This window comes from Zeugodacus cucurbitae, chromosome X, assembly GCF_028554725.1.
Source record: "Zeugodacus cucurbitae isolate PBARC_wt_2022May chromosome X, idZeuCucr1.2, whole genome shotgun sequence".
Taxonomy (NCBI): domain Eukaryota; kingdom Metazoa; phylum Arthropoda; class Insecta; order Diptera; family Tephritidae; genus Zeugodacus; species Zeugodacus cucurbitae.
In genome coordinates this window covers 4,060,001-4,074,745 of record NC_071672.1, presented here as the reverse complement: position 1 = coordinate 4,074,745, position 14,745 = coordinate 4,060,001, and the positions used below count along the sequence as shown (strand labels likewise).

At 22.3% G+C, this 14,745-nt stretch overlaps 2 non-coding genes and 1 pseudogene across 2 annotated transcripts; all 3 read left to right on the top strand.

Moving 5' to 3' along the window:
* The first annotated feature begins 10,512 nt into the window (after positions 1–10,512).
* On the top strand, positions 10,513–12,501 carry LOC128923298 (small subunit ribosomal RNA). Its single transcript, XR_008472265.1, has one exon. It is a non-coding gene; the product is annotated as a small subunit ribosomal RNA (ribosomal RNA).
* Positions 12,502–13,002: 501 nt separating this feature from the next.
* On the top strand, positions 13,003–13,181 carry LOC128923339 (5.8S ribosomal RNA). The gene has a single exon (XR_008472303.1). It is a non-coding gene; the product is annotated as a 5.8S ribosomal RNA (ribosomal RNA).
* Positions 13,182–13,571: 390 nt separating this feature from the next.
* Positions 13,572–14,745, top strand: part of LOC128923387 (large subunit ribosomal RNA) — a 5,284-nt pseudogene continuing 4,110 nt past the window's right edge.

Sequence of the window (14,745 nt, the reverse complement as noted above, 5' to 3'; positions counted from 1 at the left end):
TTTATGAATTCATACAAGTTAAAAATTTTCATATATATACTAAATAATTTTCATATAGATACTAAGTTTATGAATTCATACAAGTTAAAAATTTTCATATAAATACTAAATAATTTTCATATAGATACTAAGTTTATGAATTCATACAAGTTAAAAATTTTCATATAAATACTAAATAATTTTCATATAGATACTAAGTTTATGAATTCATACAAGTTAAAAATTTTCATATAAATACTAAATAATTTTCATATAGATACTAAGTTTATGAATTCATACAAGTAAATAATTTTCATATAAATACTAAATAATTTTCATATAGATACTAAGTTTATGAATTCATACAAGTTAAAAATTTTCATATATATACTAAATAATTTTCATATAGATACTAAGTTTATGAATTCATACAAGTTAAAAATTTTCATATCAATACTAAATAATTTTCATATAGATACTAAGTTTATGAATTCATACAAGTTAAAAATTTTCATATATATACTAAATAATTTTCATATAGATACTAAGTTTATGAATTCATACAAGTTAAAAATTTTCATATAAATACTAAATAATTTTCATATAGATACTAAGTTTATGAATTCATACAAGTTAAAAATTTTCATATAAATACTAAATAATTTTCATATAGATACTAAGTTTATGAACTCATACAAGTAAAAAATTTTCATATAAATACTAAATAATTTTCATATAGATACTAAGTTTATGAATTCATACAAGTAAAAAATTTTCATATAAATACTAAATAATTTTCATATAGATACTAAGTTTGTGAATTCATACAAGTTAAAAATTTTCATATATATACTAAATAATTTTCATATAGATACTAAGTTTATGAATTCATACAAGTTAAAAATTTTCATATCAATACTAAATAATTTTCATATAGATACTAAGTTTGTGAATTCATACAAGTTAAAAATTTTCATATAAATACTAAATAATTTTCATATAAATACTAAGTAATTTTCATATAGATACTAAATAATTTTCATATAGGTACTAAGTTTATGAATTCATACAAGTAAATAATTTTCATATAAATACTAAATAATTTTCATATAGATACTAAGTTTATGAACTCATACAAGTAAAAAATTTTCATATAGATACTAAATAATTTTCATATAGATACTAAGTTTATGAATTCATACAAGTAAAAACTTTTCATATAAATACTAAATAATTTTCATATAGATACTAAGTTTGTGAATTCATACAAGTTAAAAATTTTCATATAAATACTAAATAATTTTCATATAAATACTAAGTAATTTTCATATAGATACTAAATAATTTTCATATAGGTACTAAGTTTATGAATTCATACAAGAAAAAAATTTTCATAGAAATACTAAATAATTTTCATATAGATACTAAATAATTTTCATATAGGTACTAAGTTTATGAATTCATACAAGTAAAAAATTTTCATATAAATACTAAATAATTTTCATATAGATACTAAGTTTATGAATTCATACAAGTAAAAAATTTTCATATAAATACTAAATAATTTTCATATAGATACTAAGTTTGTGAATTCATACAAGTTAAAAATTTTCATTTAAATACTAAATAATTTTCATATAAATACTAACTAATTTTCATATAGATACTAAATAATTTTCATATAGGTACTAAGTTTATGAATTCTTACAAGAAAAAAAATTTCATAGAAATACTAAATAATTTTCATATAGATACTAAGTTTATGAATTCATACAAGTAAAAAATTTTCATATAAATACTAAATAATTTTCATATAGATACTAAGTTTATGAATTCATACAAGTAAATAATTTTCATATAAATACTAAATAATTTTCATATAGATACTAAGTTTATGAACTCATACAAGTAAAAAATTTTCATATAAATACTAAATAATTTTCATATAGATACTAAGTTTATGAATTCATACAAGTTAAAAATTTTCATATCAATACTAAATAATTTTCATATAGATACTAAGTTTGTGAATTCATACAAGTTAAAAATTTTCATATAAATACTAAATAATTTTCATAGAAATACTAAATAATTTTCATATAGATACTAAATAATTTTCATATAGATACTAAGTTTATGAATTCATACAAGTAAAAAATTTTCATATATATACTAAATAATTTTCATATAGATATTAAGTTTATGAATTCATACAAGTAAAAAATTTTCATATAAATACTAAATAATTTTCATATAGATACTAAGTTTATGAATTCATACAAGTAAAAAATGTTCATATAAATACTAAATAATTTTCATATAGATACTAAGTTTATGAATTCATACAAGTTAAAAATTTTCATATATATACTAAATAATTTTCATATAGATACTAAGTTTATGAATTCATACAAGTTAAAAATTTTCATATAAATACTAAATAATTTTCATATAGATACTAAGTTTATGAATTCATACAAGTTAAAAATTTTCATATAAATACTAAATAATTTTCATATAGATACTAAGTTTATGAATTCATACAAGTAAAAAATTTTCATATAAATACTAAATAATTTTCATATAGATACTAAGTTTATGAATTCATACAAGTAAATAATTTTCATATAAATACTAAATAATTTTCATATAGATACTAAGTTTATGAATTCATACAAGTTAAAAATTTTCATATATATACTAAATAATTTTCATATAGATACTAAGTTTATGAATTCATACAAGTTAAAAATTTTCATATCAATACTAAATAATTTTCATATAGATACTAAGTTTATGAATTCATACAAGTTAAAAATTTTCATATAAATACTAAATAATTTTCATATAGATACTAAGTTTATGAATTCATACAAGTTAAAAATTTTCATATAAATACTAAATAATTTTCATATAGATACTAAGTTTATGAATTCATACAAGTTAAAAATTTTCATATAAATACTAAATAATTTTCATATATATACTAAGTTTATGAATTCATACAAGTTAAAAATGTTCATATATATACTAAATAATTTTCATATATATACTAAATAATTTTCATATAGATACTAAGTTTATGAATTCATACAAGTTAAAAATTTTCATATAAATACTAAATAATTTTCATATAGATACTAAGTTTATGAATTCATACAAGTAAATAATTTTCATATAAATACTAAATAATTTTCATATAGGTACTAAGTTTATGAATTCATACAAGTAAAAAATTTTCATATAAATACTAAATAATTTTCATATAAATACTAAATAATTTTCATATAGATACTAAGTAATTTTCATATAGGTACTAAGTTTATGAATTCATACAAGTAAAAAAATTTCATAGAAATACTAAATAATTTTCATATAGATACTAAGTTTATGAATTCATACAAGTAAATAATTTTCGTATAAGTACTAATTAATTTTCATTTAAATACTAATTGTATGAATTCATACAAGTAATTAATTTTCATATAAATACTAATTAATTTTCATATAGATACTAAGTTTATGAATTCATACAAGTAAAAAATTTTCATATAAATACTAAATAATTTTCATATAAATACTAAATAATTTTCATATAGGTTCTAAGTTTATGAATTCATACAAGTAAATAATTTTCATATAAATACTAAATAATTTGCATATAGATACTAAGTTTATGAATTCATACAAGTAAAAAATTTTCATATAAATACTAAATAATTTTCATATAGATACTAAGTTTATGAATTCATACAAGTAAAAAATTTTCATATAAATACTAAATAATTTTCATATAGATACTAAGTTTATGAATTCATACAAGTTAAAAATTTTCATATAAATACTAAATAATTTTCATATAAATACTAAATAATTTTCATATAGGTACTAAGTTTATGAATTCATACAAGTAAAAAATTTTCATAGAAATACTAAATAATTTTCATATAGATACTAAGTTTATGAATTCATACAAGTAATCAATTTTCATATAAATGCTAAATAATTTTCATATAGATACAAAGTTTATGAATTCATACAAGTAAATAATTTTCATATAAGTACTAATTAATTTTCATATAAATACTAATTGTATGAATTCATACAAATAATTAATTTTCAGATAAATACTAATTAATTTTCATATAAATACTTAATAAATTTCATATAAATACTAATTAATTTTCATATAGATACTAATTTTCATATAAGTACAAAAAATTAAAAAAAAAATAAATGTTAAGCTATTTTTGATGTTGTAGTATTTCTTATAAGCATAATGCTCGTAGAAAATGATATAAATTACTTGTGTATATATGAATTTAAAACTTTTATATGGTTAAAAAGATTTTTTCCATACGATTTCGGGTTGGTGAGGTGTACGTGGCAGAAAACATATATGTTGTATGAAACTTTGACATTAGTACTTGTATGAAAATTTTAATACTTGTATGAAATTGCATACTTAGTACTTATATGAAAATTATTTTCATATAAATATAAAAGTATTTAAGTGTAATATATAAATGAGAGCAAAAAAGATTATTCCTGGTTTGCTACAGTTGGTTGAAATAGAAATAATTTTGTTAATAATGAAATGTTATTAATTGAGATTATTCTTCTATACCTAACATAATGTAGTCGTTTTTTTTTAATTTAACTTTTTTTGGGGTTTGTTCTTCTATTCACATAAAATATATGTGGGTAAAGAATAAAATTCAATAAAGTTAAATATTTATATTATTACGCTCGAATACTTTCATATCATATATGAAATAAAATGAAAAATAATTGAATTGAAATTATTAATTTCAAGTCAAAAGAAAAACGTATATACTCTTAAAAAAAGATATATACACTATATGCATTGAAATAAAGTAAAATGTATAAAAAATGATATTATTTGAAAGTTTAACAAATACAAGAAGAAACATCGTCCTTACATTAATAATTATATTATATATGTATAGAGAACGAAAATTCTTTATCACGATAAGATACAAATTCCCATAGTCCGAATAAGACCACAATAAATAATACAATAATATGAAATTTAAATGAAATGAAGTAAATTTTTTAATCGATCATAGTAGAAGAAATTTCATAATTATTTATTGTCGCGATTTCGTTCTTCTTTGCATTTTGTATATGTCGTGTACTTAATTTTCAAATATTGAAAATATCATTATACAAATTTATATAGTATAAAAAATATTATATAAATGAATAAAAAATATTATTCTGGTTGATCCTGCCAGTAGTTATATGCTTGTCTCAAAGATTAAGCCATGCATGTCTAAGTACAAACAAATTAAAAATGAAACCGCACAAGGCTCATTATATCAGTTATGGTTCCATAGATCGTTAACAGTTACTTGGATAACTGTGGTAATTCTAGAGCTAATACATGCAAATTAAACACGGACCTTTTGGAACGTGTGCTTTTATTAGGCTAAAACCATACAAGTAAAAAATTTTCATATAAATACTAAATAATTTTCATATAGATACTAAGTTTATGAATTCATACAAGTAAAAAATGTTCATATAAATACTAAATAATTTTCATATAGATACTAAGTTTATGAATTCATACAAGTTAAAAATTTTCATATATATACTAAATAATTTTCATATAGATACTAAGTTTATGAATTCATACAAGTTAAAAATTTTCATATAAATACTAAATAATTTTCATATAGATACTAAGTTTATGAATTCATACAAGTTAAAAATTTTCATATAAATACTAAATAATTTTCATATAGATACTAAGTTTATGAATTCATACAAGTTAAAAATTTTCATATAAATACTAAATAATTTTCATATAGATACTAAGTTTATGAATTCATACAAGTAAATAATTTTCATATAAATACTAAATAATTTTCATATAGATACTAAGTTTATGAATTCATACAAGTTAAAAATTTTCATATATATACTAAATAATTTTCATATAGATACTAAGTTTATGAATTCATACAAGTTAAAAATTTTCATATCAATACTAAATAATTTTCATATAGATACTAAGTTTATGAATTCATACAAGTTAAAAATTTTCATATATATACTAAATAATTTTCATATAGATACTAAGTTTATGAATTCATACAAGTTAAAAATTTTCATATAAATACTAAATAATTTTCATATAGATACTAAGTTTATGAATTCATACAAGTTAAAAATTTTCATATATATACTAAATAATTTTCATATAGATACTAAGTTTATGAATTCATACAAGTTAAAAATTTTCATATCAATACTAAATAATTTTCATATAGATACTAAGTTTGTGAATTCATACAAGTTAAAAATTTTCATATAAATACTAAATAATTTTCATATAAATACTAAGTAATTTTCATATAGATACTAAATAATTTTCATATAGGTACTAAGTTTATGAATTCATACAAGAAAAAAATTTTCATAGAAATACTAAATAATTTTCATATAGATACTAAATAATTTTCATATAGGTACTAAGTTTATGAATTCATACAAGTAAAAAATTTTCATATATATACTAAATAATTTTCATATAGATACTAAGTTTATGAATTCATACAAGTAAAAAATTTTCATATAAATACTAAATAATTTTCATATAGATACTAAGTTTATGAATTCATACAAGTAAAAAATTTTCATATAAATACTAAATAATTTTCATATAGATACTAAGTTTATGAATTCATACAAGTAAAAAATTTTCATATAAATACTAAATAATTTTCATATATATACTAAGTTTATGAATTCATACAAGTTAAAAATTTTCATATATATACTAAATAATTTTCATATATATACTAAATAATCTTCATATAGATACTAAGTTTATGAATTAATACAAGTTAAAAATTTTCATATAAATACTAAATAATTTTCATATAGATACTAAGTTTATGAATTCATACAAGTTAAAAATTTTCATATAAATACTAAATAATTTTCATATAGGTACAAAGTTTATGAATTCATACAAGTAAATAATTTTCATATAAATACTAAATAATTTTCATATAGATACTAAGTTTATGAATTCATACAAGTAAAAAATTTTCATATAAATACTAAATAATTTTCATATAGATACTAAGTTTGTGAATTCATACAAGTTAAAAATTTTCATTTAAATACTAAATAATTTTCATATAAATACTAACTAATTTTCATATAGATACTAAATAATTTTCATATAGGTACTAAGTTTATGAATTCTTACAAGAAAAAAATTTTCATAGAAATACTAAATAATTTTCATATAGATACTAAATAATTTTCATATAGGTACTAAGTTTATGAATTCATACAAGTAAAAAATTTTCATATATATACTAAATAATTTTCATATAGATATTAAGTTTATGAATTCATACAAGTAAAAAATTTTCATATAAATACTAAATAATTTTCATATAGATATTAAGTTTATGAATTCATACAAGTAAAAAATTTTCATATAAATACTAAATAATTTTCATATAGATACTAAGTTTATGAATTCATACAAGTAAAAAATGTTCATATAAATACTAAATAATTTTCATATAGATACTAAGTTTATGAATTCATACAAGTTAAAAATTTTCATATATATACTAAATAATTTTCATATAGATACTAAGTTTATGAATTCATACAAGTTAAAAATTTTCATATAAATACTAAATAATTTTCATATAGATACTAAGTTTATGAATTCATACAAGTTAAAAATTTTCATATAAATACTAAATAATTTTCATATAGATACTAAGCTTATGAATTCATACAAGTTAAAAATTTTCATATAAATACTAAATAATTTTCATATAGATACTAAGTTTATGAATTCATACAAGTAAATAATTTTCATATAAATACTAAATAATTTTCATATAGATACTAAGTTTATGAATTCATACAAGTTAAAAATTTTCATATATATACTAAATAATTTTCATATAGATACTAAGTTTATGAATTCATACAAGTTAAAAATTTTCATATCAATACTAAATAATTTTCATATAGATACTAAGTTTATGAATTCATACAAGTTAAAAATTTTCATATATATACTAAATAATTTTCATATAGATACTAAGTTTATGAATTCATACAAGTTAAAAATTTTCATATAAATACTATATAATTTTCATATAGATACTAAGTTTATGAATTCATACAAGTTAAAAATTTTCATATAAATACTAAATAATTTTCATATAGATACTAAGTTTATGAATTCATACAAGTTAAAAATTTTCATATAAATACTAAATAATTTTCATATATATACTAAGTTTATGAATTCATACAAGTTAAAAATGTTCATATATATACTAAATAATTTTCATATATATACTAAATAATTTTCATATAGATACTAAGTTTATGAATTCATACAAGTTAAAAATTTTCATATAAATACTAAATAATTTTCATATAGATACTAAGTTTATGAATTCATACAAGTAAATAATTTTCATATAAATACTAAATAATTTTCATATAGGTACTAAGTTTATGAATTCATACAAGTAAAAAATTTTCATATAAATACTAAATAATTTTCATATAGATACTAAGTAATTTTCATATAGGTACTAAGTTTATGAATTCATACAAGTAAAAAAATTTCATAGAAATACTAAATAATTTTCATATAGATACTAAGTTTATGAATTCATACAAGTAAATAATTTTCGTATAAGTACTAATTAATTTTCATTTAAATACTAATTGTATGAATTCATACAAGTAATTAATTTTCATATAAATACTAATTAATTTTCATATAGATACTAAGTTTATGAATTCATACAAGTAAAAAATTTTCATATAAATACTAAATAATTTTCATATAAATACTAAATAATTTTCATATAGGTTCTAAGTTTATGAATTCATACAAGTAAATAATTTTCATATAAATACTAAATAATTTGCATATAGATACTAAGTTTATGAATTCATACAAGTAAAAAATTTTCATATAAATACTAAATAATTTTCATATAGATACTAAGTTTATGAATTCATACAAGTAAAAAATTTTCATATAAATACTAAATAATTTTCATATAGATACTAAGTTTATGAATTCATACAAGTTAAAAATTTTCATATAAATACTAAATAATTTTCATATAAATACTAAATAATTTTCATATAGGTACTAAGTTTATGAATTCATACAAGTAAAAAATTTTCATAGAAATACTAAATAATTTTCATATAGATACTAAGTTTATGAATTCATACAAGTAATCAATTTTCATATAAATGCTAAATAATTTTCATATAGATACAAAGTTTATGAATTCATACAAGTAAATAATTTTCATATAAGTACTAATTAATTTTCATATAAATACTAATTGTATGAATTCATACAAATAATTAATTTTCAGATAAATACTAATTAATTTTCATATAAATACTTAATAAATTTCATATAAATACTAATTAATTTTCATATAGATACTAATTTTCATATAAGTACAAAAAATTAAAAAAAAAATAAATGTTAAGCTATTTTTGATGTTGTAGTATTTCTTATAAGCATAATGCTCGTAGAAAATGATATAAATTACTTGTGTATATATGAATTTAAAACTTTTATATGGTTAAAAAGATTTTTTCCATACGATTTCGGGTTGGTGAGGTGTACGTGGCAGAAAACATATATGTTGTATGAAACTTTGACATTAGTACTTGTATGAAAATTTTAATACTTGTATGAAATTGCATACTTAGTACTTATATGAAAATTATTTTCATATAAATATAAAAGTATTTAAGTGTAATATATAAATGAGAGCAAAAAAGATTATTCCTGGTTTGCTACAGTTGGTTGAAATAGAAATAATTTTGTTAATAATGAAATGTTATTAATTGAGATTATTCTTCTATACCTAACATAATGTAGTCGTTTTTTTTAATTTAACTTTTTTTGGGGTTTGTTCTTCTATTCACATAAAATATATGTGGGTAAAGAATAAAATTCAATAAAGTTAAATATTTATATTATTACGCTCGAATACTTTCATATCATATATGAAATAAAATGAAAAATAATTGAATTGAAATTATTAATTTCAAGTCAAAAGAAAAACGTATATACTCTTAAAAAAAGATATATACACTATATGCATTGAAATAAAGTAAAATGTATAAAAAATGATATTATTTGAAAGTTTAACAAATACAAGAAGAAACATCGTCCTTACATTAATAATTATATTATATATGTATAGAGAACGAAAATTCTTTATCACGATAAGATACAAATTCCCATAGTCCGAATAAGACCACAATAAATAATACAATAATATGAAATTTAAATGAAATGAAGTAAATTTTTTAATCGATCATAGTAGAAGAAATTTCATAATTATTTATTGTCGCGATTTCGTTCTTCTTTGCATTTTGTATATGTCGTGTACTTAATTTTCAAATATTGAAAATATCATTATACAAATTTATATAGTATAAAAAATATTATATAAATGAATAAAAAATATTATTCTGGTTGATCCTGCCAGTAGTTATATGCTTGTCTCAAAGATTAAGCCATGCATGTCTAAGTACAAACAAATTAAAAATGAAACCGCACAAGGCTCATTATATCAGTTATGGTTCCATAGATCGTTAACAGTTACTTGGATAACTGTGGTAATTCTAGAGCTAATACATGCAAATTAAACACGGACCTTTTGGAACGTGTGCTTTTATTAGGCTAAAACCAAGCGATCGTAAGATCGTTATATTGGTTGAACTCTAGATAACTTGCAGATCGTATGGTCTCGTACCGACGACAGATCTTTCAAATGTCTGCCCTATCAACTTTTGATGGTAGTATCTAAGACTACCATGGTTGCAACGGGTAACGGGGAATCAGGGTTCGATTCCGGAGAGGGAGCCTGAGAAACGGCTACCACATCTAAGGAAGGCAGCAGGCGCGTAAATTACCCACTCCCAGTTCGGGGAGGTAGTGACGAAAAATAACAATACAGGACTCATATCCGAGGCCCTGTAATTGGAATGAGTACACTTTAAATCCTTTAACAAGGACCTATTGGAGGGCAAGTCTGGTGCCAGCAGCCGCGGTAATTCCAGCTCCAATAGCGTATATTAAAGTTGTTGCGGTTAAAACGTTCGTAGTTGAATTTGTGCTTCATAGGGTAGTACAGCTATAATTGTGGTATGTACATTACCTTATGTATGCAAGCGTATTACCGGTGGAGTTCTTATATGTAATTAATACAATGTATTTTTTATATATTCCTCCTATTTAAACCTGCTTCAGTGCTCTTCATCGAGTGTTGTTGTGGGCCGGTACAATTACTTTGAACAAATTGGAGTGCTTAAAGCAGGCTCCAAATGCCTGAATATTTTGTGCATGGAATAATGAAATAAGACCTCTGTTCTACTTTCATTGGTTTTTAGATCAAGAGGTAACGATTAATAGAAGCAGTTTGGGGGCATTAGTATTACGACGCGAGAGGTGAAATTCTTGGACCGTCGTAAGACTAACTTAAGCGAAAGCATTTGCCAAAGATGTTTTCATTAATCAAGAACGAAAGTTAGAGGTTCGAAGGCGATCAGATACCGCCCTAGTTCTAACCATAAACGATGCCAGCTAGCAATTGGGTGTAGCTACTACTATGGCTCTCTCAGTCGCTTCCCGGGAAACCAAAGCTTTTGGGCTCCGGGGGAAGTATGGTTGCAAAGCTGAAACTTAAAGGAATTGACGGAAGGGCACCACCAGGAGTGGAGCCTGCGGCTTAATTTGACTCAACACGGGAAAACTTACCAGGTCCGAACATAAGCGTGTAAGACAGATTGATAGCTCTTTCTCGAATCTATGGGTGGTGGTGCATGGCCGTTCTTAGTTCGTGGAGTGATTTGTCTGGTTAATTCCGATAACGAACGAGACTCAAATATATTAAATAGATGCTTTCAGGATTATGGTGTTGAAGCTTATATAGCCTTCATTCATGAGTTCATCTTGAATGTGCAAGTGTTTGAATGTGTTTATATAAGTGGAGCCGTACCTGTTGGTTTGTCCCATTATAAGGACACTAGCTTCTTAAATGGACAAATTGCGCCTAGCAGTAACGAGATTGAGCAATAACTGGTCTGTGATGCCCTTAGATGTCCTGGGCTGCACGCGCGCTACAATGAAAGTATCAGCGTGTATTTCCTAGACCGAGAGGTCCGGGTAAACCGCTGAACCACTTTCATGCTTGGGATTGTGAACTGAAACTGTTCACATGAACTTGGAATTCCCAGTAAGTGTGAGTCATTAACTCGCATTGATTACGTCCCTGCCCTTTGTACACACCGCCCATCGCTACTACCGATTGAATTATTTAGTGAGGTCTCCGGACGTGATCACTGTGACGGCTTGTGTTTCACGGTTGTTTCGCAAAAGTTGACCGAACTTGATTATTTAGAGGAAGTAAAAGTCGTAACAAGGTTTCCGTAGGTGAACCTGCGGAAGGATCATTATTGTGTTCCTATCCGTAAATATTATAAAAAAAAAAAAAACAAACAAACAAACAAACAAAAAAAGAATAAAAAAGAAAAATTATTTTCTTTTTTTCTTTTCATTCATTTATTTGAATGTTTTTCTTTTTTTTCTTTTTTTTTTTACTCCTTGTATTGTAGTATAATGAAAATTATATCGCATACATTGTATTTGAACGCAACAAACCATTAAACATATATAGTTGTACTTATTATTTATAAAAATAATATAAATGATAAGTTAATTTGTTCTCATTAACGTGTAATTCCTTAAAAATTTATAGAAATTAAATAAAATGTAATAAAAAAGGAATTACTGTTTTTGTTGGACTAAGACATGCGCAACTTGTAAATGTTTGGGTTGAAAATTACAATTTATTGAAAGATGTTTTAAAATAATTTATATAATATACGAAAACGAAATGTTATTCTTTCAATAAATTAAAAACTCTTGACGTTAAATTAAAATAAACAAAAAATTATCACTCTAAGCGGTGGATCACTCGGCTCATGGGTCGATGAAGAACGCAGCTAACTGTGCGTCATCGTGTGAACTGCAGGACACATGAACATCGACATTTTGAACGCATATTGCAGTCCATGCTGTTATGTACTTTAATTAATTTTAAAGTGCTGCTTGGACTACATATGGTTGAGGGTTGTAAGATTATGCTAAATTAGTTGCTATTCTTTTAGTCAATTAAAAGAATTTAAGCACATGGTATATTACTGGATTGTATTTTTCAATCTTGAACGAAATTTTATAATAAATAAGAATCTTAGTATTCCCAAAAACAATAAAATTTCAATATTATTTCAAATAATATATACATTTAGAGGAACGTCTAGCATAAAATATTATTTTATTCTAGGATTGCCTTTAAATGTAAAAAAGCAAGAAAATAATATTGTTATAATGAAAAGTACTACGTACGGGATGAAAAGATTGAATATTTATTATTAAGAAAATTATTGGTGTTAAGAAATAATTATGTATGTTTCTTTAAAATAGCAAAAAGCTAAAATATAAAATAAATATAAATATTTTTATACAACCTCAACTCATATGGGACTACCCCCTGAATTTAAGCATATTAATGAGGGAAGGAAAAGAAACTAACAAGGATTTTCTTAGTAGCGGCGAGCGAAAAGAAAATAGTTCAGCACTAAGTCACTTTGTCTATATGGCAAATGTGAGATGCAGTGTATGGAATATCTTAATATCTAGTATGAGAAATTAACGATTTAAGTCCTTCTTAAATGAGGCCATTTACCCATAGAGGGTGCCAGGCCCGTATAACGTTAATGATTACTAGAAAGATATTTCCAAAGAGTCGTGTTGCTTGATAGTGCAGCACTAAGTGGGTGGTAAACTCCATCTAAAACTAAATATAACCATGAGACCGATAGTAAACAAGTACCGTGAGGGAAAGTTGAAAAGAACTCTGAATAGAGAGTTAAATAGTACGTGAAACTGCTTAGAGGTTAAGCCCGATGAACCTGAATATCCATTATGAAAAATTCATCATTATAACTGTGATATTTATAATATTATAGTAATAGTGTGCATTTTTTTCATATAAGGACACTGTAATCTATTAACATAATAAAATATTTATCAAAAGATCATTGGTGTTAAGTTTATTCAAATTAATTTGCTTTTAGCTTATTAACATAGAATAAATACTGATGATTTGATAAAGTGTTGATAGATTTTACATATATAATGCTTAAATTCTTTTGAATTTTACAATAATATTATTATCATTGATTTTAATATTAATTGTATGCATTTATATGATTAACAATGCGAAAGATTCAGGATACCTTCGGGACCCGTCTTGAAACACGGACCAAGGAGTCTAACATATGTGCAAGTCATTGGGTTATATTAAACCTAATGGCGAAATTAACTTAACTTTTATATAATGGGATTAATTTTTAGTGAAATATTTTACTATTAATTCAATCCCGGGGCGTTCCATATAGTTATGTATAATGATAATTTATTGTTATTTATACCTCTAACTGGAGCGTACCTTGAGCATATATGCTGTGACCCGAAAGATGGTGAACTATACTTGATCAGGTTGAAGTCAGGGGAAACCCTGATGGAAGACCGAAACAGTTCTGACGTGCAAATCGATTGTCAGAATTGAGTATAGGGGCGAATCGAACCATCTAGTAGCTGGTTCCCTCCGAAGTTTCCCTCAGGATAGCTGGTGC